This window comes from Lissotriton vulgaris, chromosome 3_1 (assembly GCF_964263255.1).
Source record: "Lissotriton vulgaris chromosome 3_1, aLisVul1.2, whole genome shotgun sequence".
Lineage (NCBI taxonomy): Eukaryota > Metazoa > Chordata > Amphibia > Caudata > Salamandridae > Lissotriton > Lissotriton vulgaris.
The window spans coordinates 255,337,839-255,364,196 of record NC_141689.1 but is presented as its reverse complement, the minus strand read 5'-3'; the positions used below and the strand labels follow the sequence as shown (position 1 = coordinate 255,364,196).

Below are 26,358 nucleotides of genomic sequence, written 5' to 3'. Positions count from 1 at the left end.
CCCTTTCTCTTCTAGGCCTTTTCCCCCTGTAAAACAGTGGTTACCTTCCTGGGCTTCTCCTTAGCGTCCTGCAGATAAGACTAGATGCCAACAGCGAGCATCAGTCTTGCTGAGTTTTTGGGTGCCTATGATGATTGGGGACATGTTTCCTAGAGTCAGTCCAAGTATTCATGGAACAATTATGTACAAATGATGCTTATCTTGTGGAACAGGCCTAAAGACATGGCTTTGGAATTTGCATTTGTTTAGCTTAGAAAATGGCTTTCAAATTTTGCATCAGTTCAACCTAGAGCAGTGACTTGAGATCCGCAACATGTGAATAAGGAAGTGGGCCATTTGAAGGACTGGGATAAGGCAACTCGCCTGACTTCTTTATTTTATTGTGGGATTAATACGTTTTTTATAAATAGTCTGCAATTGACAGAGGCAAGATGCGTGCTTTGTTAATGGAGACTACATGTACTACACCTGGCTTATAGAACATAGCATTAGAAAGGTTTTGAAGAAGTGGCGTATTTCTATGACTGATCACAAATGTATATTTATTGAGCATACCAATACCAAAATGTTGTCTTATTTAAGGAGACTAAAACTAACAAAGTAGAACCAAGGTAAAGACAGCTGTCTAAGACCTACAGTGTTTACAAATGTTTTCTGATGATTTACTGATCACTGGAGCTGAAGTGTAAAAGTGGAGCATTCCACAGCTTAGCTGCAACTACAGAGAAAGTAGTGGCTACTCCAAGATACTAGGAGAGCCCTACTGGAAGAACTTAAGGTGGAGTGGTGTGGTTCACTGGTTAGAGCGGCAGACCCGTAAGCAGAGAACGGCCCGGGACCAGGGTTCAATTCCCGACGCGGCAGGGTCGTGGACCAGGGTCAAACGGACTCGATAATTCTCACCTTGGTGCCTACTCTAACCAGGTAACACACTCGGCAACTCTGGGCATTAAGCTTGCCTCATCTCTACAACGGCCCCCACAGACGCCGGGGATGCCTGGTTTTACCTTGGAGATACCCAGAAAGGGACCATCTCACAGGGAAAACCAGGACGAGTTCCCCAGCGGTCTTCAGCGCCAGGATACTCCTTGGAGTCACAGTGCGCTTTACAAGTACACTTACATATACATTTAGCTGGTATATGCTGGAACAGAGGACACAAGAATGCAAGACTATAATCTGCCAGAGTCCTGGCGCTGATGCTCAGGAACGAATATAAGAATTGGGCATTTATACTGGTCCTTACCCGATTGTATACTTATTCTTAAAATATTACATTATTTTGTTTCTCATCTCAGGCCTGCCTCCTCAGTGAGTATATAAATTCATTCATTTTTTACCACACTGAGGTGTACACGTGCGCCCAATCTTCCTGGATTTTCTTTTTCTGTATAAAGGGTTTTCAGGTACATTTCTTTGGTCTGAGGAACCAGCTGGACAAGCGCCACAGAGCAAGCACCACTTAATGTTTGAATTACGCTCAGGGTTTCCCAGAAACAACGGGACTGGTGCGGCAGATGGATTTATGATGAGGGCCCCCGGGCAGAATCCATGAATATTGTACTTACAGTGGAGACTGAGCAACATGGCCGATGCCCGGTGGAGCTGTTTAGGAAGCTATAGAGGAGTTTGGCTCTGATTCACCCCCTCGGCTGTTACCTACCCAGCCGGACATTGAACATAGTTTTTCTTCGTCTCCCTATTGTGTTTCCTTCCCTCCACGACCTCCTCCCTCCGTGCTCCTGTGGCTTCCTCCCCTTTCCAGCTGATACGTTAAGATCTCTTGTTACTGTGTAATCACTGTTTTTCTCCTTACATTTATTCTTGCCTCCTGTAAATGATCTAATTTTGTAACCTGTAACTCGCTGATCCTCATGTAAAGCTGCGGTGGCCAGCAAACTTTGGCTGATGCACGGTGGAGCTGTCATATGTAGCTATAGAGGAGTTTGGCACTGGTTCACCCCGTGGCCGGCACCCACCCAGCCGGACATCGTTTTCCTCGTCTCCCCATTGTGTTCTCCTACCTGCATTCCCTACCACCATTTACCATTCCCCCTCTACCTCTTCACTCCCCATAAGACGTGTGTAAGCGCTAATAATCTCAAATTGTGTAATCTCATGTTTCTTCTTTTCTCCTTTGTCTATACTAGTCTATGTAATTATGGAACCTGTAACTCACTGAACCTCATGTAAAGCGCTCTGATACCCCTGGGTCTAGCTAGTGCTATATAAAACTTTGCAAATAAAATAAATAAATAAAATCTCTTTCTCTTCTAATTTTGTAGTTACACTGTGTAATATCATACACGATGTGCAGCTGCTGCACACAGTGCAAAGCTGCTCAATGTCCCACCAATCACAGTAGGTACACTGGTTTGCATGACAATTCTGAGACCTCACAACAGTTCAAGAAAATTTACAGAATATGTTACACTTGGCATGGCTGTATCTACTCTTTGTACATCCTTGTTGGCTGCAATATAAAAAGGTTTATATAAGGTTAAAGTAAAAGCTGATCAGCGTTTACTGGGTGTTGCACACCATTACACTTGTAAATTTCAAATACAATTTTACTGATGCTTAATTACCAGTAATCTTCATGACTCGGAGTTCTAGTTCTAGGCAGAACTTCGACCCCATCTCTGAAGATGTCCTCCTCAAGTGAATCCTCGAAACAAAGCCCTCCAACCATTCTCTTGACCCCATCCCTAGTGCCATTGCCATTGACTTCTATACTCATTCTCTTTCCTGTTGGACCACTCTGGTCAACCTCTCCCTCTGTCAAGGCTCCCTTCCTGTTCCGTTCAAACCTGGGCAGGTCACCCCTCTGCTTAAAAAACCCACTGCGGATGCGAATGACCTCAACAACTTCCGCCCTATCACTAACCTACCCTTTCTTGCGAAGATCACAGAAAGATGTGTTGTGAAACAACTCTATCGTCATATCAAGGACAACGATCTTCTTGACAATTTTCAGTTCGGCTTCATCCAAAACTGCAGCACTGAAACAGCCCTGCTGCAAGTGATTGATGACGCGCTGCGGATACTCAATTCGGGAGGGGGGGGGTCTTAACTTCTAATTCTCTTTGACCTTTCTGTAGCCTTTGACACCGTCAATCACAACACCCTCCTCAACACTCTTCAACAGAGAAAGGGCATGGAGGGCACTGTGCTTAAATGGTTGGCTTCCTTCTTCTCGGATAGATCCCAAATGATCAAAATAGCGGACAGTCTTTCACCTCCTTTGGCGGTGGGTCAAGGTGTTCCTCAAGGCTCTATACTTGAACCCACATTGTTCAATCTCTATTTGGAACCTCTGGGAAATCTCCTAAGTAAATCCGGGGTCCACTATCATCTCTACGCAGACGACACTCAAATCTACCTCAAGGTTGCTTCCCCTCACAATCTCTCCGTCATAAGCTCTACTCTGAACTCCATTCAAAACTGGATGTCAACACATCAGCTGATTCTGAATCCCTCCAAAACTGAATTCCTCCTCCTCCCTTTCTCCTCCCCTGGTTCAATCATGGATGGACCAGATGAATCTGCTGAACAATAAACCCATCATTGTCGACAGCGCAAAATCCCTTGGTGTCATACTCGACACAAAACTCAATCTACTCTCCCACATTAATTCAATTGCAAAGTCTGTTCGATACCAAATGCGCCTTCTTTGGGGGATTTGCGGCTTCTTCCCGGAGCATGACCTTAAATCCCTGGTCCAATCGCCGGTCCTCTCCAGACTGGACTACTGCAATTCTCTTCTTACTGGCCTCCCCAAATCCCACCTGTCCCCCCTTAAGTCTGTTCTCCATTCAGCAGCTCGTTTCATTTATAGGGCCAAAAGAAGCGACCACATCTACACCCATGTTATCGACCCTCTGCTGGCTTCCCATCGAGGCAAGATCTATCTACAAGACTACCTGCATCACCCACAAAGCCTTGCACTCCTCCTCTCCTCGCTACCTGGCGAATAAACTGAAACTCTCTGTAGGCTAGTCTAGACCTTCACGAAATGCGGAAAATCTACTGCTTGAACCTCCCACTTTCAAGAAGAAAAGATCGATGGCCCAATCCTTTTCAGGCAACACAGTGAGAATCTGGAACTCACTTCCGCCTCCGCTCCGGACCACCACCTCCTCCCAGGCCTACTGACCTCAAAGTTCTGCTCCTTCAAAGACACTTCCAAAGTTAATTCATGCCCTCTCTATTATCTGAAGGAAGACCTTTTAGTATAGAAAATTTCTATTCTCCATGACTATGGAAGTGCCTTCCCAGTGTGTTCTAGTTGTTTGAGAGTCTGCCATTTATTGCAGTATTACCCTTTTACCTGCGTTTGGTACTCCTTTGTAACATTCACATGTCACTTTTCTCTTGTGACACACTGTTTGCTACCTCTTACATTTTGTTTGCTTTCGATTCTTGCACAAGTGCCACCATTGCCTATGTCACGTTTGTTCTTGTGTTTGAGTGTCCTCCATTTATTGCAGTATTATACCTCTACTTGTACTTTGTACGCTTTTGTAACTTGCACACGTCACTTTTTCCTCCTGTAATGCACCGTTTGCTACCTCTTGTATTTTATTTGCTCACGATTGTCACTTTTGCCTCATGTTATGTAACGTTTGCTTTTGTAATTTGTTCCCTTGTAATGGTCTCATGTATCAGTTCTGTTCCTATTGTGAAGCGCTCTGACACCTTCGGGTAAAGTCCGCGCTATATAAAAACGCATAAATAAATAATAAATAAATAAATGAATAGTCTTCATCACCGCAGTCTTAAATTTTCCTCCCTCTGCCCCCTGGAAGTGATAAAGATTTTTCAGACATCCTTTTAGTAAATCTAGTGTTTGTTCAGAGTGATCAATAAGTGTGGATGGTAGGCGCCTCTATATGGGTCACAGTCTAGAAAGTTCCTTTGTTGGGCATATTAGTAAGGGGTAAATTCAAAGTTTACTTGTATAGGTGAACTCTATCTCGTTTAAACAGCAGCTCATAATGGGAGGACTGTGTAGTGGAAAACTAGAAACATGGAGTAATACTGTTGCAGTAACATGAAGTCATCTGGTCACCCTACTCATGAAGCTTAGTTGTTGCACCATACATCCATATAAGCCCTAATCTCACGGTTTGCTAGGGCCTGAATGCCTGCTTTCCTCACTTCTGATATATTTCCTTCCTCACTCAACACGCCACGGGCATCCGTGGGGGGGAAACTTTTCAGCGCCCCTTCCCCTCGTAGGATAGCAAGCACTATATAGATACAACACTATACTAGCAATTATAGAATGGGGGAATGGAGCGCCTCTCGTTCCTTGATCGGAAGAGGGGAAGATCGGCATAATATAAATAAAGCACGTTGAAAAGTACATTTTAAACCTGGTGCCCTTACGTTGATACGCTGAAATAAACGGCACTCTAGTAGAGCGACCATGTTCAACTAACACAAAAAGCGAAAACGGGACCATGCTGAATCGAATGCTGTGTGGTGGTTCAAGTGACTTTTAAGTAGTCTACTTCAAGATGGCCGCCGCCACCAGAAATCGCCACCCACCTCTCGATATGAACCATGGCAAATACTGGAGGCCCGAGGGTTTCTGGCGCTTGGATTGGAGCGGCCATCTTGGAGTGATACATACTCATTCACCAACTCAAAACAGTAATAAAACCAATATAGTTTTGCCGCTTAATTAGGTTTTGATAACGGCGGCTGTTGGTTTTGGAAAATATATGTCCTTTTACTAGTGTAACAACCATGGTGATTATGCATTCTTCCCCCTGGCCGCCGTACTCACCAAAATGACCTCACCTTCCGAAAGTAGAACTACACAAGCAGAAAACAGGGCCGCACAACAGCGTTGCCTGGGGGCGGATAGAAAAGAATGGAGCGTTAATGTGCCACGCTGTTGGAACTGGGGTCACCAGCTCCCCGAGGGTAGCATGGCACGAGCGGGTAGGCATCCGAAAGCTTATGTGTAAAGCGACCATACAGCACACGCATCCACTGAGACAGTAAAATGGGCACGCAATGAGTGACACCACTCCAGTTAGTTTGTATAAAAATCAAATAACTTTTATATATAGAGCAGGGTCGGGGTAATCAAGAATTCACAGTATTATTACCTTATTAGCTTTCCTTTCAAATACATGTATTTCAACACTTGGCAATAAATACTTAGAGGAATAAATATTAAGTAATAAATAACCACAGGCCTGACCTTGGCCTTGCTTCTTAACTGCACCTGTAAGAAATACATTAAGGAGACAACTAAATGACATTGCATCTCATTGGTTCTGCAGGCATTTTTACCAACTTCTCACCAAGCAAGGGTGAGCGTTTTACAGCAGAAAACATGTAAATAAATAACTGTGGGCTTCTAGTAAATGCAGCACTAAGTGGGAGAAAACATTTCATTAAGATTAAACATCCCCTTCTGCAGGATTAACCATCTCCTTAATCAGGAATAACTACTTTAGGAATCACTCCCAGTAGGAATAAGCATTTCCTAGTTTAGGGCATTAAGCAGTTCAACAACAGGAGTAGAAGTTTTCATTAGTTATGCATCAACATTTCATCCAGGAGGTAACCACTTCTCTGAGCAGAAGTAAACATTTAATGACAGGTAAACCATACATAAGGTCTAGGCTGAACAGAACACTAGGCGAAATACAGATAATCCCTGGGTTTGGGCCTAGCACTCGCTAATACTCTTCATCATGGAACGGCAGACTTTCCATTACAGCTCCTAATCAGGGGTTACCCTTTTAGGAATTGAGGCCTATAAACTATGGGCCTTGGGACCTCTAAAACAGCCCAATGCTAGGGTAAATATTTCCTTTAACCAGGGTGGCCTCTCTTCAGCTAGAAATAACCAGTTCCTTAGGCAGAAGTTAGGACATTTCATCAAGTAAGTACCCCATAAAAAGGCACAACATTTTATGAGAGAATAAACACTGCATTACTCAGCCATAAACATGCATTAAGCACTAAATAACGATGCCTCAAGAACAGGTGAGCACCTCCGTGGGCTTTCATCAACAGGTCAGTGACTTGAATAAACATTTCCATTTCAGTTGTTGAACAAGCATTCCAACAGGTAAGTACCCCATAAAAAGGCACAACATTTCATTATGTGAGCAAAGGGAGCAAGTTATTAATCGCTGTAGCATCAATAACCAATTCATCAGGAATATACATTGCATCAGGACTAACCAGTGCAGCAGGGAGGTATTGCATCAAGAATAAACCTGGCATCAAATATAACCAGTGCATTAGCCAGCCCTAACCTGGTATAAGGCCAAAAATGAACACTTAACTTTATTCCCAGGCAGGGGTTAACCTTAGTGGCCCAGCAGTCCCTTAACTTATTAACCCTTCTCAGTGAGCAAGACTCACCAAGCCATAACAGACCCCTAGCCAGGGGTCAGTTCTTAAATAGGTCCAGGCTCAGTTCAGATGCTTTTATGGGCCTGATCAGGGCCAACCGGGCCCAACTACAGTTTCTCCTGGGGCAAAAGCGTTCCACACAGGGACTTCGTGGCGCTTCAAGAGTATAGCGCTTCAGGGCCCAACAGTCTACAGGACATAAGTGCTTCTCAAGGGGACACAGCGCTTCAGCAGGTGATCGGAGGGATAGCGCCTGGGGCACAGCGCTTTGTCCAGTTCAGCAAGCTGAGGTAAATTAGGCAGATATAGCGCTTCAAGGTTCTAGCGCTTCTGCAGGCAGTTACAGTGCTTGAGCCTCAGGCCATTCAGTCAGGCTAGCAGTTCAGGAGGCTAGCGCTACGCAGAGATAGCGCTTAGCATTCACTTCAGTGGGGCACTTTCCTCAGGACAGGTAGTTTAGGGTGCTAGCGCCAGGGAATAAGAGCGCTTAGCCAGCAGACAGTTTATTTTAATTGGAAGCAGGTCAACAGGACCAACAGGACAGGCCACTCAACAGTGGCAAACCAGCAAAAGGGGTCCCAGGTGGCGTCAGGGAGCGCGGGAAGCGACACAGCACCAATACCTGGTTGTCTTCTCAATAGTCCTGTGGTGATTTGGTTTCTTCTCAGCGCTTTGTTTCTTGCGCCCTTGTAAATAGCAGTCTCTAGGTTCCTTAAAGGGGGGAGAAGGGGGGGCTTGGAGTTGATGGCTGGTATCAAATCTCCTCAGCCGGTCTCCTCAGGTGGACTCTGGGTTCCCCTTCCGCCGGGCCAGATCAGGGGGTAAGTTCAGGATTCCTCAACACTTGTAAGGCAACACCTAAGCCCTGTCACTCCCAGTATCATAGGACCCTAACTAGGCCCCACTGCCTAAAACTCCTGCGTAGGTTCTTCCCCAGGTCTGTGCTTCCTCAATCTGACAGGAAAGTTTCCCTCCCTTGCCTTATATAGTGCCAGTTGGCAGTGGCAGTTGGCGTCACCTCACCTGTTCCAGAAGGTTCCACCATTCTAACTATGGACAGGCTAGTATGGATACATTGTCTAAGGGTTCTAGCCAGCTCCTGGCTTCTAGAATGCGCCCACAAAGACTGCGCTGCAGAAGCAGGGGTCAGTGGCAGCCATGTTAGGGGAAGGAAGCACCTGCACCTTAACATTAGTTTGACATTACACAGGGCTTTCTCCACTACACAAGGCCTATACCATTTTATTACAATGGGGGACATCCTAAATTAAAGGAATAAAAAGGGAAAAATTCTGGGGAAAGGGCCAAGTCCTACACACGCGATAGGCAACAAATGGACGGGCCGCGATTACACTGCATGTGCAGTACTTCCGCCTTTCTACCTCAGACCAATGGCAAGCACGTTCCAACACGTTATGCAATCTGAAACGCCCGATACGAGGAACGCTAGTATAAACACAGAAGGTGGACAAACAAGATGTGGCTGATTTAGAACAACACAGATGCTGCTTTTGATGTATGTGTTAATATGCATAGCTGCCAATGGTTCAGATTGCTATGTGCGACATTGACATGACATCAGTGTATCCCAGGTCAAAAAGGAAGATCATCCTGGCGTCATTCTGAAGTCATTCGATGACTTCAGCCAGGCTATTTCTGCAATTATCTGGGGAAGTCATCCGAAGCAACCCTGAAGTATGCCCACAGGGCAAAATATTTAAATGGGATGACGTTATCTAGAGTCATCACAGAAACTACTCCAGGATTAGGGCCTGATGACTTCAATGGAAAAGATGTGATGAGCATTTAGTACTGCATGATGATCTCATGATTATTACAAGATTAGGGTGGATTATTCCAAGATTGGTTCCTGATTACTTCAGAGGAAAACATGTGATCTTGTACTACTGCCGGATGATCTTGTGATGATTTCAGGATTAGGCTGGATCATTCCAGGATGATTTTATGAGTATTTCAGGAAGGGGCTGTATTATTACAAAATGATCATGTGATGACTTGAGAAAGAGCCTGTATTACTCAAGGATTTTGGCAAAGTAACTTTACAAAGGGACTGTATTATTCGATGATCACTTTATGATGATGTATTACTCCAAGACAGTGTGTTCACCAAACTGAGTTGTGAGCGGATTTTTGGTGAGTCACAAAAGTCAGAACAACAAAGATGCCTTTAAATTCTGTGTTTAACTGTCACATTTGCTGACGATTCAAAGACAGATGTCAATGTAAAGCTGCTTTATTATTTTAATATGGGGGACCAGTGTTTACTTTTATTTCCCCGACAGCAAAGTAAGGGGAGTTTTTAAAGTACAATATGTGGCAATGTAGGTTTGTTTGTGAAATACACAAAATGCAAATACCTGTAAAAACTTTTCAAATAAATAAACATTATGCATCCAGTAGTCAGGAAAGCAAAAACTAAGCACTGGTTTGTAATTCTGAAGCGTACTGGAAACAGATTTTAATAGGATTAAAACAAATCAAGACACTTACTTGATGATGCATCTATGATAAATATTCACAGAAACCGGATTTTCACTTTAAGATTTGTGTGCTACATAATGTTATTAATAAAACTAGGTCTGTGCAAATATAGTGATTATTTTAATGGAAAATGTGCTGTCTGTAAATGCAAATTCACTACTGTGCGTAGATAAGGAAAACAACTGCGTTTTCCTTTCTTGCACACACAATACACTGTGTGTGTCTGCTCTGCCGCTGCAACTGCCCTCCCCCCTTTCTTTCTTCCTCCCTTTTCTTCCTTCGCTTTGTCTAGCACCTTCTCTGACTGAAAACCCTTATTTCAGAAACGGTTCTCCCCCTCTCCTTTCTTCGTTCAATGATTTGTTTCCTTGTGAAATGGATCCAAAAAAGAAAAACATAATTGATGTATTTTTGTGATATTTTACAATTCCAAAACAGTGCTTGAAATGGATTAATAGAAGTGCAGGTACTCTGTAACAAAGTACCTGCTTGTTTCTGAGAAGTGCCGGCACTCTCTCTCTCTAAATAAGTGCTGGGTACTTCGTACTGGACAGTACCGGCCCAATGAAAGCAATGTTCCAAAGTGTAGCTGTGGGAATAAAAGGTTCAAAACATGAAAATAACTAAATAAAGCCAAACCGAGTGATAGCAAAGTGGGCAGATTGATTTTATTCATACCCAAACACATTTGCGCCACTCTACAGAGTTTGCCAGTGAAGCTCTACTTTTGTTTACTTGTCTTTCTTTGAATAACGTTGTTTTCCCCCAGGCGGGGAACTAGTGCACAAGTGCTGGAGGCACTGCAACACATGGATTGGAAAACAAAATGTGTACTGCGTCTCGGTGTTCAGAGAATTGGTCTTTTTACAATACTGCTTATATTCTGTAAGGATATAGGCAATGGACACTGAAATGGGCCCATTCCGTGCCCTGTAGTCGTGTCCTTAACTTTTCAGGCAAAAGCACTCACTGATTTCTGAATAGGGAGTGTAAAAGTGTTAAAGTAACCATGTTTTTCCTGCTTATATTTCACATGATTTACTTAATTTTGTATTCCCTACGAGTATTTGCTTTTTCCAGGATGATGTTACTTTTTTTGTAGGCAGAATATTGCTCTTGTCTAGTGCGTAATTTAAATTGAGCCGCGTCCAGGTGTTTATAGCGGGCACAATTGGGTTATAGTTGAGACAGGGCGAGTTTCTCTCAGTGGGCGGTATGGTGTTTAGTGGGGGAGAGGATGCGACACCATGGTCAGAGCTACTGAATTTGGAACTGGGGAACCTGGTTCTGAAGGATGATTATTGCGAGATGTCTGCCCTGTCAGCACTACCCAAAGGGAGTCAGTGCACTCTCACAAGAGGAGGCTGTACCTCTGCACCCAGGGAGCGATGGGGGGGGGGGCTGGGGTCTCTGTGACTGCACCAAGGGAGCAAATGGGGGGATGTGCGACTGCAACCAGGGAGCAGTGAAAGTGGTACCCCGGCAGGGGTGCACTCGTGGGCGCCAAAAAAATTCCAGGGAGAAATACGACCCCTTCCACAAGTTTAGTAGATTGGAGCTGTGCTTCCGTAGAGCTGCAGAAACTTTACACATGCCTATTTCAAAGAGGAATACTATGCTAAAACAGGTTCCATTGATTTAGGGCTGAAAAGGAATGATTATGAGTAAAATAAAGTGCTGCTATAATGCCGCTAAATTTGCACTGTTATGCCGTTATATCCCGGGGGGGTGTCTGTTAAACACTTTTTGTAAATTACTAAATCAAAGAAACAATCCAAAAATGTTTTTCGCTTGAATAAATGGATAGTGGTGGGCCGAACTCGCAGAATTTGAATACACTGAGGTATTGTACTGTAATTGCATTTATATAGCGCTTACTACCGCTGACAAGGCGTTGAAGCGCTTTATCGGCGAGTAGCAAGCTACTCCAGAACCCATAAAGGATTAGTGTTGAATTAGTATAGTGAAATGTGAAAGTAATTTGAGAGGTGGATAGGTCAGTCAGTTATTTGGATTCAGAAGGATAGAAGAGGGTAAGAGGTTTGCATTTATATAGTGCTTGGAAGCATAACATGTAGGCACAATACACACCCAAGCTCCATGGCACCCCAACCTTGATACTAGGTGCATCAATATTTATGAGGAAGGAAAATTAATATTTCAATTGAACCATGTCCCAAGTTCCTCCTGTGGCCACTCTGCCTGTCCTGGTGGTTTCTTCAGAGTCCATTTTCATTTTTTCTCCTTGCCCTCTTATTCATTCTATGCCTCCTGTAGTTCCAATGCACACCTGTACACACCGTGCTTACCACTATTCCATGGATGTCGACTCACCAAAATGCAAGGAATAGCATAAGCAGCATCACTCATTTCTCTTGGTCTTCAATGGAAAAAGTATGTTTCACCTTGAAAAGGAAGATATAATGCTGCTTGGAACCTAAATTATTCCCACAAACAATTATATTGTAATGGTCCACCTAGTGTCAAAGAGAAATCCAACATAGAGGGGTCAAAATTTAAACAAGCATTTACAATGCAATAGGTCTCGCATTAGGAAAGTTTGAGCTATTGCTATTATAAATGACAATTTTTTTATTTATGTTTTTTTTTTAATTTATGTGTTTTTTAAAATATCTTAATTATTAGCTTTGTCATTTAGAATGCCAATAGTTTTAACTTTCGCAAATGTGACACCTATAGCATTTGTACTGCAATATGTGTTGTATTTACGTGACTTAGATGTATTGATATTACAAATAACAATGGCTTTTAATTTGTTTAAATAATTATTACTTAAATAAAAGTTATTGTAATTTATAATGGCAATAGCTTGTGAGTCTGAGTCAGTGATCTAAGTCAGATAGTCTGAGTCAGTGAGTTGGTGTCATGTACAAAATTTTAAAGACACGTGTACCTTGAGTTTTTTATAATATGTGCAGTTCACTAATATAAAAGTAATAATATATTTAAAAAATGTGAAGGTGGTTCACAAAGACTTGTCTGAATTGTATCTAATAACCTACAGCAAACAAACTTTTTTAAAAATGTGAATTTCTGCTCAAGAAATCTTGATAAATAAATGCTTTACATCACTTTCGAAAATGAATGCCATTTCAACTAATATAAAATTAAGGCGCACTGCATGGCAGGGCTGATAGCCGACGTGTAGGCATTAGCTGACAGCAGAAGCGGCACAATGACTGCTTTACATAATAATGCAAATGTAAACTGATAAAGGCACGAGCTCCCGAGAGGTCGCAATTAAAGGTCAAAGTGCCATTTGCAACCCGCTTGGGTTTTGGTTGAAAAAGGGACAGAGAACGGGCGAGGATATTAGGTAACTGTCTCATTTGCATTGGCGCCTCTGCTGTCTATTGCCGTCTTGACAGTGACGTGTCCTATGAGTCACAGCTGGAGTGGCGGCACATTACGTGTTATGGCAGCTGACGTGAACGTTCTACCTTAGAACACCGATAGGTAATTCCCATTTAAATAACCAACTTGAATACAGCATATCAAGTTCAGTGGAGGGCAAAGAATACGTTTAAAATGAAAGAGTGAATGATGATAAAAGGAGTATCCACTCGTATACTGCCAGCCAATTCCCTTCACTGACCCGGTGCGCATGCGCATGGCAATGTTGTTATTCAATTCAGATCAAACGACCATGCAGGGCTTTTAGCAGCATATGGTCCTCGTCAGTCATACACGAGCAGAACAAGCATTGGCGAAGCCAAAAGATCGTGCCAGTGAAAGATCTATTGCCTTTGTCAATGTTATTTCAGCCATGTTGTACAGCAGCGCGGATGCAGTGCAGCTAGGCTGAAAGCGGTTTTTAATTTCAGCCAAGCTGCACTGCATTTGCGCTGCTGTAGAACATCTTTTAAATAAATAAATGTTAAAAAGAACACAAACACTTAAAGGACAGTCACCCAAAAACCGCAAAGCAGGGACAGCGTAGTGCGGGCGGGATGGCATGGACAGCGGAGTACGGGTAGGGGGGGGGGGCGGGCAGAGAAGCGCCGGAATGGCACAGACAACAAATAAAATGTTGAACTGTATGTATTTGCAAGTACCTCGAGTTGTGTAAGCACATGCTTGTGTAGAACATGGTTTAAATAAATAAATGTTTAAAAAAAACACAAACACTTAATGGACACTCACCCAAAAACCACATTGCAGGGACAGCGTATTGCGGGCGGGAGGAGAGGGGGGCGAAATGTTAAACAAGCATTTGCAATGCAATAGGTCTCGCATTATTTAAGTTTGAGCTATTAGCATTGTAAATGGCAATTGTTTTTTGCTTTATGCTATAGTTTTTTTTTACATAAAAAGCTACATTTAAAATATGTTTTATTAAAGTTATTTATGCAGTATCTAAATTTTGTTTGCATAAAACAGTATAATAATATCTTAGTAAAAAAGTCAAATATTTTAATGGAAATTCACCAAATCTTCATTTATGTGTTGGTTTTGAAAATAGCTAAATTAATAGCTTTGTCATTTACAATGCCAATAGTTATAACTTTCGCAAATGTGACACCTATAGCATTTGTAATGCAACATTTGTATTTACGTGACTTAGATGTATTGATATTACAAATAACAATGGCTTTTAATTTTTTTTAATACTTAATAAAAGTGATTGTAATTTATAATGGCAATAGCTTAAACTTTTGTAAATAACTTTTGTGAAGATTATGTTCAGTGTATTTTATTGTAACAAAATCCAAGAACAGAAGTGAAATATTAACATCTTTTTGTGACATTTGTAATAAAGCTTGAAACATTGAGAGAACATATTTGTGCTGTGGTGGTGCTGAGTGATGCTGTGGTGGTGCTGAATGGGGCTGTGGTGATGCTGTGGTGGTGCTGAGTGGTGCTATGGTGGTGCTGTGGTGGTGCTGAGTGATGCTGTGGTGGTGCTGAGTGGTGCTGTGGTGGTTCTGAGTGATGCTGTGGTGGTTCTGAGTGATGCTGTGGTGGTTCTGAGTGATAATGTGGTGGTGCTGAGTGACTGTACTCACTGTCACTCTGCACTCACTGTCACTCTGCACTCACTGTCACTCTGCACGCACTGTCACTCTGCACGCACTCTGCACTCACTGTCACTCTGCACTCACTCTGCACTCACTGTCACTCTGCACTCACTGTCACTCTGCACGCACTGTCACTCTGCACGCACTCTGCACTCACTGTCACTCTGCACTCACTCTGCACTCACTGTCACTCTGCACTCACTCTGCACTCACTGTCACTCTGCACTCACTGTCACTCTGCACTCACTGTCACTCTGCACTCACTGTCACTCTGCACTCACTGTCACTCTGCACTCACTGTCACTCTGCACTCACTGTCACTCTGCACTCACTGTCACTCTGCACTCACTGTCACTCTGCACTCACTGTCACTCTGCACTCACTGTCACTCTGCACTCACTGTCACTCTGCACTCACTGTCACTCCGCACTCACTGTCACTCTGCACTCACTCTGCACTCACTGTCACTCCGCACTCACTGTCACTCTGCACTCACTGTTTCTGCACGCACTCTGCACTCACTGTCACTCTGCACTCACTGTCACTCTGCACTCACTCTGCACTCACTGTCACTCTGCACGCACTCTGCACTCACTGTCACTCTGCACGCACTCTGCACTCACTGTCACTCTGCACGCACTCTGCACTCACTGTCACTCTGCACTCACTGTCACTCTGCACTCACTGTCACTCTGCACGCACTCTGCACTCACTGTCACTCTGCACGCACTCTGCACTCACTGTCACTCTGCACTCACTGTCACTCTGCACTCACTGTCACTCTGCACTCACTGTCACTCTGCACTCACTGTCACTCTGCACGCACTCTACACTCACTGTCACTCTGCACTCACTGTCACTCTGCACTCACTGTCACTCTGCACTCACTGTCACTCTGCACTCACTGTCACTCTGCACTCACTGTCACTCTGCACTCACTGTCACTCTGCACGCACTCTACACTCACTGTCACTCTGCACTCACTGTCACTCTGCACTCACTGTCACTCTGCACTCACTGTCACTCTGCACTCACTGTCACTCTGCACTCACTGTCACTCTGCACTCACTGTCACTCCGCACTCACTGTCACTCCGCACTCACTCTGCACTCACTGTCACTCTGCACTCACTGTTTCTGCACGCACTCTGCACTCACTGTCACTCTGCACTCACTGTCACTCTGCACTCACTGTCACTCTGCACTCACTCTGCACTCACTGTCACTCTGCACGCACTCTGCACTCACTGTCACTCTGCACGCACTCTGCACTCACTGTCACTCTGCACGCACTCTGCACTCACTGTCACTCTGCACTCACTGTCACTCTGCACTCACTGTCACTCTGCACGCACTCTGCACTCACTGTCACTCTGCACGCACTCTGCACTCACTGTCACTCTGCACTCACTGTCACTCTGCACTCACTGTCACTCTGCACTCACTGTCACTCTGCACTCACTGTCACTCTGCACTCACTGTCACTCTGCACGCACTCTGCACTCACTGTCACTCTGCACTCACTGTCACTCTGCACTCACTGTCACTCTGCACTCACTGTCACTCCGCACTCACTGTCACTCTGCACTCACTCTGCACTCACTGTCACTCCGCACTCACTGTCACTCTGCACTCACTGTTTCTGCACGCACTCTGCACTCACTGTCACTCTGCACTCACTCTGCACTCACTCTGCACTCACTCTGCACTCACTCTGCACTCACTGTCACTCTGCACTCACTCTGCACTCACTGTCACTCTGCACGCACTCTGCACTCACTGTCACTCTGCACGCACTCTGCACTCACTGTCACTCTGCACTCACTGTCACTCTGCACTCACTGTCACTCTGCACTCACTGTCACTCTGCACTCACTGTCACTCTGCACGCACTCTGCACTCACTGTCACTCTGCACTCACTGTCACTCTGCACTCACTGTCACTCTGCACTCACTGTCACTCTGCACTCACTGTCACTCTGCACTCACTCTCACTCTGCACTCACTGTCACTCTGCACTCACTCTGCACTCACTCTGCACTCACTGTCACTCTGCACTCACTGTCACTCTGCACTCACTGTCACTCCGCACTCACTGTCACTCCGCACTCACTGTCACTCCGCACTCACTGTCACTCTGCACTCACTCTGCACTCACTGTCACTCCGCACTCACTGTCACTCCGCACTCACTGTCACTCAGCACTCACTGTCACTCCGCACTCACTGTCACTCCGCACTCACTGTCACTCCGCACTCACTGTCACTCCGCACTCACTGTCACTCCGCACTCACTGTCACTCCGCACTCACTGTCACTCTGCACTCACTCTGCATGCACTCTGCACTCACTGTTTCTGCACGCACTCTGCACTCACTGTTAGTCTAAAGGCGAAACTCAGACTGTTGAATTGTCGATAAGGCAGCTTCTTCACACTGCATGCAATCTCCTGGCCTGGAGAAGCCGGAATGCCGGCGGGACCGCTTGCCGGCTCTGCCACTACCCAAAGATAGATATTTGCCATATCTGCACTTGCCCCGTCCGAGAAGAGTGTTCTTGAAACAGCCGGAACCCGCACATGTACGAAGGTATTATAGCCTCACTTCAAGAAGATCTTATGCTTTGGGAAATTCCCAAAATGTATGACCTTTGCTGAATCAAAATTGACCTTGCTGGCATCACAGAATAGGGGTACCTGATAACTGTGCCCTGACCGCGCTGGCACCGCAGAGCACGCACGCCAAGTCACTGTCCACGTTTGCCGTATTCCGAGTGCATAACGGTTCTGGGCCTTTTATGACGGTGGTTCAGTTTTCTCTTCATTATTCATGCCTTTCCTCGCCAACAAGCAACTTCATTATTCTACAAACCACGGCCACGGTCCAACAGCTCTCATGTGTTTAACTTCTGATGTTATAACATGCACTTTTCGTCGTCTCTGAGCCCTATTTAATGATCAGTCCTGTTCCTGCCCCAGCCCTATTTCTGCTCATTTTAAAACATGCACCACACACTTTTTCCGCACTCTACTTCATGTTCTTATTGGCATGGAACAATGCACCTAGCACGCTCCTCTTGACTGAGCACGGATTCAGCAATAATGCTATCGAATTAGCATTGTGTTTAAACAGGGAACGATGTCTGCTATGTGATCTTAACACGAGACTAAATAGCTCTTTTACTGTGTTTTTTATTGTAACGAGCATTATTTTATTGTAAGTTTTAATAAACTGTAGTTACAATCAATATGCATTCACTTTCGGTCCTTGCGGCTCAAGCATGTCGATGGGTCTCATATTCTGAAGATATGGACCCACAATCTCTGCTTATACCTTGGTTAAGAGCCGAAATCTCTCGGATTTGCGATCAGTAGGGTATGATGGAAAGGATTTTCCAAGGGCAGTTGGACTTGTTTACAAAAATGGTATGTGTGCGCATAATACTGTTGAAAAGTACAGACCCACTCAGGTATTCGGCCCCAACAAAAAAGAAAGAGGAGCGACTTTGGTTGGGGGGTGGGGGGTTAATACCAAACGCTGTGTACATGGAAACGAGTGGCGGGAGAGGAAAATAAATTCCAGGAAGCAATCCGCTCTTCAGCTTTCCTGTCGGGTTTTGTAAACGGACGCTTAAATTGTGGAGCGTGAGCAACCGGTTTGCGTGATCAAGATGAAAAAAAAAACCACAATCCTAATTCCTGGCCCCCGGTGCCTATAGCAACGGACATCCGTCTCCTTGGAAACTAATCTCGTGGTATTCGAACAATGCACCGGGGGCCTTTAATCTGCCGAACACTGGAAATCTGTATTCGAGGCTGCTTCTGCTTCTCCCTCACCGTCAGGAACTCGAACCGACCTAAAAAACACGCAGTTTCCCAGAACACGGGGGCGGGGGCTTATTCTAAATCCAAACAAGCACTCTTCAGCGTTTTGCGCCGGCCTGCGACCAGGAAGTCAGGCAGGCCGGGCGGGACAACCGGAAGTAGGAGGGCGGGAGCCTACCCCGCCTCCCACGGAAGAGCCGCGATTGTTTGGAGCACCGGAGCAGGCAGGAGCCTACCCTGCGCCCCGGTGCCGAAGAAGAGTCTTGCTGCCGGTGGGAGCCGCTGCACTGAGGAAGCCGGTGAGTGGGGCTTCGCCTTGTGTGGGGGGGGGGGGGGCATCTGTGTGCGCGCGCGCACGCGGCGGCGGGCTGTGTATGTGTGTGAGCGTGCATGTGTGTGTGTATGTGTCCTGGAGTCTGTGTGTATGCGTGTGTGTGAGGGGGGGGGGGGGGGTTGCCTGTCTGGGTGCCTGCGTGTCTGTGTAAGTGTAAATGCGTGTGCGTGTGTGTGGAGCCGAGAGGAGAGGGGCTGGTGTGTGTGGAGGGGTCTCTGTGTATGCGTGTAGGTGACGGGGGTGTGCCTGTGTATGCGTGTGTATGTGCGCATGCGTGAGTGCTGTGTATGCGTGTGGCTGTGATGTGCGCATGCGTGAATGTTGACGCGCGTGCACGCAGCTCAATCCACCCGCTCGTCACAGTTTTGTGTCCCTCATTCCCCCGTGTCAGACGACTATAAGTCTCCGACCCTGGACGCATCCTTCGGATGCGAATTCCAGGGCGAGACCTAAAAACAACAATGCACGGACAGTGGAGTGCGGGTGGGGGGAGAAGTGGGCGGAATGGCACGGACAATGGAGTACGGGTGGGTCTTAAGTGGATTCAGGAGGGATCGCCATCAAAGGGGCAGACACGCAGGCAGCACCACAGCCGGACGCTCTTGGAGTACGGGTGGGGGGCGGGGAAGCGCCGGAATGGCACAGACATCAATAAACTGTTGAACTGTATGTATTTGCAAGTACCTTGCGTTGTGTATGTACATGTTTGTGTAGAACATGGTTTAAATAAATAAATGTTTAAAAAAAACACAAACACTTAAAGGACAGTCACCCAAAAACCACAATGCAAGGACAGCGTAGTGCGGGCGGGAGGAGAGGGGGGCGAAATGTTAAACAAGGTGTGGGGGCACACTCGGAGAGGATACCAAGGGAAAGCTATACAGAGAGCAACAGGGAGTGCAGGGTTGGGGAGAGAAACACGAGAGAGAGAGAGAAACACGAGAGAGAGAGAGAGAGAGAGAGAGAGAGAGAGAGAGAGAGAGAGAGAAACACACGAGAGAGAGAGAGAGAAACACACGAGAGAGAGAGAGAGAGAGAGAGAGAGAGAGAGCTCAGCGCAGGATGGGAGAGAAGAAAATGGACGAGAGAGAGCAACACAGGAGGGGAGAGAGGCAGACAACGGAGACAGGTGCAAAAAAGGTAACAAGAAAAAGAAAGAGGGAAGAGGAAGGAGGTGGGAGGCCGAAAACGAGAGAAAACAAGCTCTTGGCATTGCTGTGGGGAGGGGGAGGGGGAGGAGAAATGCGACTCGGCCTGGCGGCCGTGAAAAGTGCGAAATGAAAACCTTTGAAGCAGCAGGGGGTGGAGCGGATCCCTTTCAAGTGAAGCTGCTGGCGGCACCATGCTGGGGAAGCAACAGATGGCTGGCTTTCATGTGCACGCGCTTTTAGGTCAATGCGCTTGCACATTGAGCTTGCTTTTCACGGGCACAGCATCAAATCGCCCGATGGCTAAGCTCTGGTTAAGCCCCTATATTCTCGCAAGCGCATTGACAGGCGAGACCTAAAAAGCAGTAAGTTATTTCCACCTGTGGCAGTAGCTTGATAAAATGGACTAAGCTGCTGTACACAAACCAGAGTGAAAACGTGTGACGTCATTTGTGACAGTTATGTGGTAGGTAGGGACACTAGGCAGGGCTCCCCACTCTCAGCTGCGTTATTCATGGTAGCACTGGAATCACTGGTCAATGTCAGGGAGCTCACCGTCAAACGTTTGTTATTAATAAAGCCTCCCTGCCTCCTTTGCTATATTCTGATGATATGATGCTATATGTAATTGTAATGTAATTTTATTTTTGTAAAGCGCGGCTTACACTCCACGGAGCATCTTGGCGCTGACCACTCATGTCTAAAAGGTGTTTGGCCGGGGAGCTAGTGAGGCACCGGTAAGACAGTATCTGGTATCTCTAGGGATTGGGTTTAGACTAGAGCTAAACAGGCTGCGTCTGTGAGTTTAAAAATCCATGTCTTTAGAGCCTTTCGAAAAAGGTTCTCTGACGGGATCTGGCGCAATTGGAGTGGTTGTTTATTCCAGGCCCTAGCACCCAGCACTCCAAGGGACTTTCCTCCTTTCGTAGCTAGTCTAAATTTGGGAGTGACCAGCAAGTTCAGGTTGGAAGATCTGAGTGAGCGGGAGGGCACATATCTTCTGAACCTTTTTAACAGGTATGTAGGACCCAGCTGATGGTAGGACCTAAAGGTGATTACTAAGATTTTAAATAGCACCCTTTTATGGATGGGCAACCAGTGCAGGATCTTAAGTGCTGCTGATGCAGACGACTTCCTGGGCCATCTCAGTACGAGGCGGGCGGTGGCATTCTGGACCATCTGCAGTCGATGCAGTACTGCTTTACTGGAGCCTGCATATAGACTGTTGCAGTAGTCCAGACGAGATGTAATAAGAGCCACCGCCACCCTCTTTCTGGCTGTCAACGGGAGAAGGTCGAATAATCTTCTGAGGCCTTTGATTATGCTAAAGCAGGACCCTGCCACAGCACCTGCTTGTTGCCTAAATGAGAGGCATGGCAGAGGAAGAGCGGGGGTCCGGGCAGTTAGAGAATTGGAACAGATTGGTGCAATCTCAGGCCTATGGGTCAACTGTGAGAAGTCATCTGTGTACTCCATCGTGGACCCCTGGGATGGAGCAAGCCTGAAGCATTAGGAGACTCCCTGCAGCTAGAACTGGTCACAATTAAGTACTTAGGGGTCAGCATTTAGCGAATAGAAGAATGACTGCTAGATGGTAACATTGTGGCGGCCGTAGCTTCTCGGCAGCAATTCATCAAATCTGGCAGACACTCCCACTATCAGTATTAGGCAGAGTGGCCCTGACAAAAATGGTTCTCCTCCCTAGGCTGCGGTACTATTTTACAGCCTTCTCAATATCGCTATACCGAACAATCTTCCAGGACATTGACCACTGCTCCTGCAGCTCATTTGGAGTCCCCATAGGACGAGGAAAGCGCTTGTGAAACTAACATTGCTCACCTCAGAGGGGATTTGGGTGGCAGTCCTTGACCTCGAGCTTTAATACATTTAGGTTTCCATATTAGTGTCCCTGACTGAAATAAGATACCAGCACCCCCTAGCCCCCGATATGCGGTCAAATGCAGCAATGAGCAACAGAAAAGTAACCATCAACCTCTGAAAAGTGCTTTCTGTTGGACAGAACCACATGCTGGCATGTTTTATTAAGTTTTGAGCTAGTAGTGTGGCTCACGGGTTAGAGGCTGCAGACCCGAGAGCAGAGGACGGCCCGGGACCAGGGTTCGATTCCCGGCGCGGCAGGTTTCTGGACCAGGGTCAGCGGACTCGATAATTCTCTCGCCTTGGTGCCCACTCTGATCAGAGATCACACTCGGCAACTCTGGGCATTAGCTTGCCTCATCTTCACTAATGGCCCCACCAGACCGCCGGGGATGCCTGGTCTCACCATGGAGATACCCATTAAGGGACCAACCATCTCTCAGGGAAGCCAGGAAGGGTTTCGCAGCGGTCGAAGCGCCTTGGGACCCTCCGGGTAAGTAGTGCGCTATATAAATGCCTATACATACATACAGTAGCAATTGTTCAGTAATATCTGTGAATTAGCAGCAGATGATGATTTGGGTGGCATATGTGTAAAATCTATAATTATACAGAAAACAATGCAGTAGAAAAATCGCTTAATTCCAGAGGCCTTGACTATACCGCTAGGTAAAAGTTGCTTATAAGATGTGATCAATAGAAAGTCTTGTAAGAATATGAAGATGAGAAACAACAAGCTGAGAGAACACAGGTGAAAAGGACCCACAATTGTGCAAATGTCTAAAAATATTCCAACACTTCTTTTTCCAAACCACTTACATAAATATTTTCAATGTATGTATTCTGGTACAGTTGTCATTTTAAATACTTCACTTCAGAGACAATACAAACAGCTGCCTGGTCTATTTTGTGAAAAGTAAGCAGGGGCTGCAGGAACTGCCAGGATCCGGTGACTGAGGTCAGCGCTCCACCTGCCCCCCTCGCGCCACCCCCACCCAACCGGCAGCAAGACTAAAAAAAGAGCACGTCTTCGAGATAAATGCCTTGAGTGGGGAGCAAGAACCCATGTTCTTTCTGTAATTTATAACATCAGTTCAATAAAACGATGTGGCGTAACAGCCAGCGCTGCAAAATTTGAGCTGGAGGACCAGGTTAGAATACGGCGTCGGCATCCTGTGATTCTGGGCAAATCACTTATTCAACCCGTGCTTACCAAAAATGAATGGAACTGGTGCTCATGTTACCGCTCAGATAACTTCGGGTCAAACTCGCGCTATATAAAACTGCGCACAAAACAGAAGATAAGAAGTGTTGCACATTGCTCTCTAAACACGGAAATACCAGCTGTAGACGGAACATCATACACAACTTTGCCACCATTACTGACTAGATGTATTGCTCGTGGTCCCATAATGCCGAGTAGGTCTTGGTCTGCTGACAGACCCAACAGCAATCCAAGAGTAGCTTTGCCGAGGGTAGACCCTGTGCCAGTTGAGAAACAGGCAGTCAGCGGGCTATATCAGAAGGTTTAACTCCATTGCGGAAATAGTTTGTGGAGGGTTTGCCGGAAAAATGCAGTCATGCCTATTAAATTAGTAGCATGGGGGTTTTGTGTCAAGTGTGTATGCAGACACTGCGAGTTAACCTACCACACAATTTGTTTCCTTTGGACAGTACATACGTTTACAGAAAAGGAAGTTCAAAAAAGTGAAAGACGCACCCGGTTTTGCTAAATGTGGACAAATATTACTTGTACGCTGTTGCTCAGGAGTGAAAAAATATTTATTAACAGACGCATTTGCAAAACAACACACATTCATTACCCGATACGATCTACCAAACATCAATTTGGCGGTGAAGATTTTACCTCGCAGAATCTCCAGGTCAGCAAAGACTGCTGAGACTCGATCGTGAAGGAGTCTGCACGCTGTAAACCTTAAAGTAGCACCCTTACTTTCTTTTTCATCTTCCTCTTTGACTCCTTATAATACTCTAGCGTGTGCCCACAAACGTTGGCTGGCACTAGTAGGCGACGTAACTTCCGGCGCCACCGGATATGCGTATGAAAGGGATTTAGAGGCATGCTTGGACACAACTTTTGGTAAGGTTCAGTTGTTGCGCGCGCAGGTGAGCGCTGCGAGGGCAGAGGTGCTGGAATGCAGCGCTCCTATTTAAACCAGGGAATTCACTTTTTTATCACAAAATTTATTGTGCAATTTTATACATTGTTAATTCGCCCTTAAGATACTGTAGTGCTTTTCATTAACACCTGTTACATTACATCAAGCAGGGGGAGAATGATTTGCACAGAATAACAAGACGTTATTTTATTTATTTATTTATTTATGCATTTTTATATAGCGCGGACTTTACCCGAAGGTGTCAGAGCGCTTCACAAAAGGAACAGAAATGAAACATAATGAGAAACATTACAAAAGAACAGATTACAAAAGCATATGTTACGTTACATAAGGTAATAGTGACAATTCAAAATTTGCAAACATACGTGACAAGAATTTTCAATTCTATTGCAGGACAGGAGGCTCCGATTATGCTAATCTCATTTCTTTAATGAGCCCCAGCAGCCATAGAAATAAAAGAACTACAATACCCAGAAACATGGGTAACAACCATAGAGTCTGTGGTATAAAAGGCCATAGAGACAGTCACTCTTCCTCTTTCTTTGCTGCTCCGCAGCCAGTTAAGTGCATTTCTGTCTTACCTTAAAGTTTTTGCTGGTATTGTTTGCCCGCTTTTGCTTTGACTGCTTTGTGCTTATTAGCGCGTTGTTCATTCTATTGCTAGCGCTTTGTCTGCCTCATCAGCGTGCTCATTTCAGCTTTCTTGCCCGCCTGGTCGGTGCTTTGTTTTTCCGTTTCTTAGTGCCGGTATTGGAAGCGCGTGGTCGCCTTCCTATTGACTTGGGCGCTTGGCGCCTGTGTGTCTTTTGTTGTGGAGCGGGAGACCGGGGGTTTTGGGAGCCTCGCGCACGGCAGCGCGAGCTTCCCTTTCTCGAGCGTCTGGCTTCCTGGAACCCCGCGCATGCGCGGTAGGCATTTCCTGGTTCCCTCGGCTTCTCACTTTACCGAAGCCTTCAGAGAGACGCCTTCAGTCAGCGTCGACGACCACAGCCAGCGCTTAACCCCTCAGACGCCCATTGATGCAGAAAATCACTGGGTTGTAAAATTTGGCATAGGCACTGCCTAGAGTGTGGTTTTTTTGTACTCAGCAAGCCCTCCCTCCACCTTTATTTTCGAACTGAGCAGTAATTTTTCCTGCTTCTTGGCTTGCTGTTGGGGTTTTTGCACTCCCCCTGCATTTTGCCTTTGGCATACAAGATTTCTAGTCATCCAGTGGGCTGTAAAATTTATTTCTCATTCTGTGAGACCATGAGTGCTTCATATGGGGATGACTATTATGAGGAGGACGACGTCTCCGAGACAATGGAATATGACTTGGTGGAGGCGCTTGACCAAGGGGTCCAGCATTCCGTCAATCAAGCCTTGGTGAGAGCAATCACGCCTCTAAAGCGTCATTTAACCCAGTATGCGCAGCAGCAATGTTGGGTTCCTGCTTCGCGCAAGTCTGCTGCCTCTCCTAATAACCCTCATTCTTCGGACTTTCGTAAATTGGCTAAGGCTTTGCGTACTGCTAAACCAGTGCCCAGAGTGGAGGCGTCTACTGCTGCTTCACCTGCGGACACGGATGATCAAGACTCTTCATCCTCCTCTGATCAGGCAGGTCCCCCTCCTAAAAAGAAGGTCTGTAAGGAGCATTATGTTGATGCGCCCACGCATCCCCCTGTTTTGTCTTTTGAGCCCTCAGACATTGTCCACCCTAACTCTTCTGCTTGGCCCCCTTCACCAGCGGTGGCTCAATACGTGCAGGCTCACATACATCAGCCATTTGAAAAGGACGTGAGGGCCCGTCTTTGTTCTGAGTGTCCGCATCCAGACCTAGCGGATCACCTGGCTGAAACTCCTGAAGTAGACCCCACGATGCTTACGTACCTTCGCAAATTTGCAAAGGACCCTAAGAAAGGGCTGGACCGTTCTTGGCGCTCCCGCCAAGATAAGGTCTTGGACCTTCTGGGTCCTCTTACTAAGATCCTCGACCTTGGCTTTCTGGCCAAGGAGTCCTCCACTATGGTGGACCCTGACGACCTCATTGAATGGGCTCAAAGAGCCATTTGCCAACTCGGCAATGCAAGCTGTGCCATTTCTAGTGAACGTCGACGTTCGATATTACTT

General features: G+C 45.9%; 1 protein-coding gene across 3 annotated transcripts in view; it reads right to left on the bottom strand.

Annotated features, from left to right (window-relative positions):
• ELAC1 (elaC ribonuclease Z 1) overlaps positions 1 to 24,157 on the bottom strand; it is a 40,088-nt gene extending 15,931 nt beyond the window's left edge. The window contains exons 1-2 of one of the 3 annotated variants that reach the window (XM_086960391.1): positions 23,976 to 24,132; positions 5,795 to 5,861 (exon numbers count right to left, since the gene is read on the bottom strand). The gene's annotated coding sequence lies outside the window, so the exon portion shown is untranslated. Of the gene's footprint in view, positions 1 to 5,794; positions 5,862 to 12,222; positions 12,295 to 23,975 lie in introns of those variants that run through there. The other 2 variants (XM_086960390.1, XM_086960389.1) reach the window with 2 other exon arrangements.
• Between the last annotated feature and the right edge of the window lie 2,201 nt (positions 24,158 to 26,358).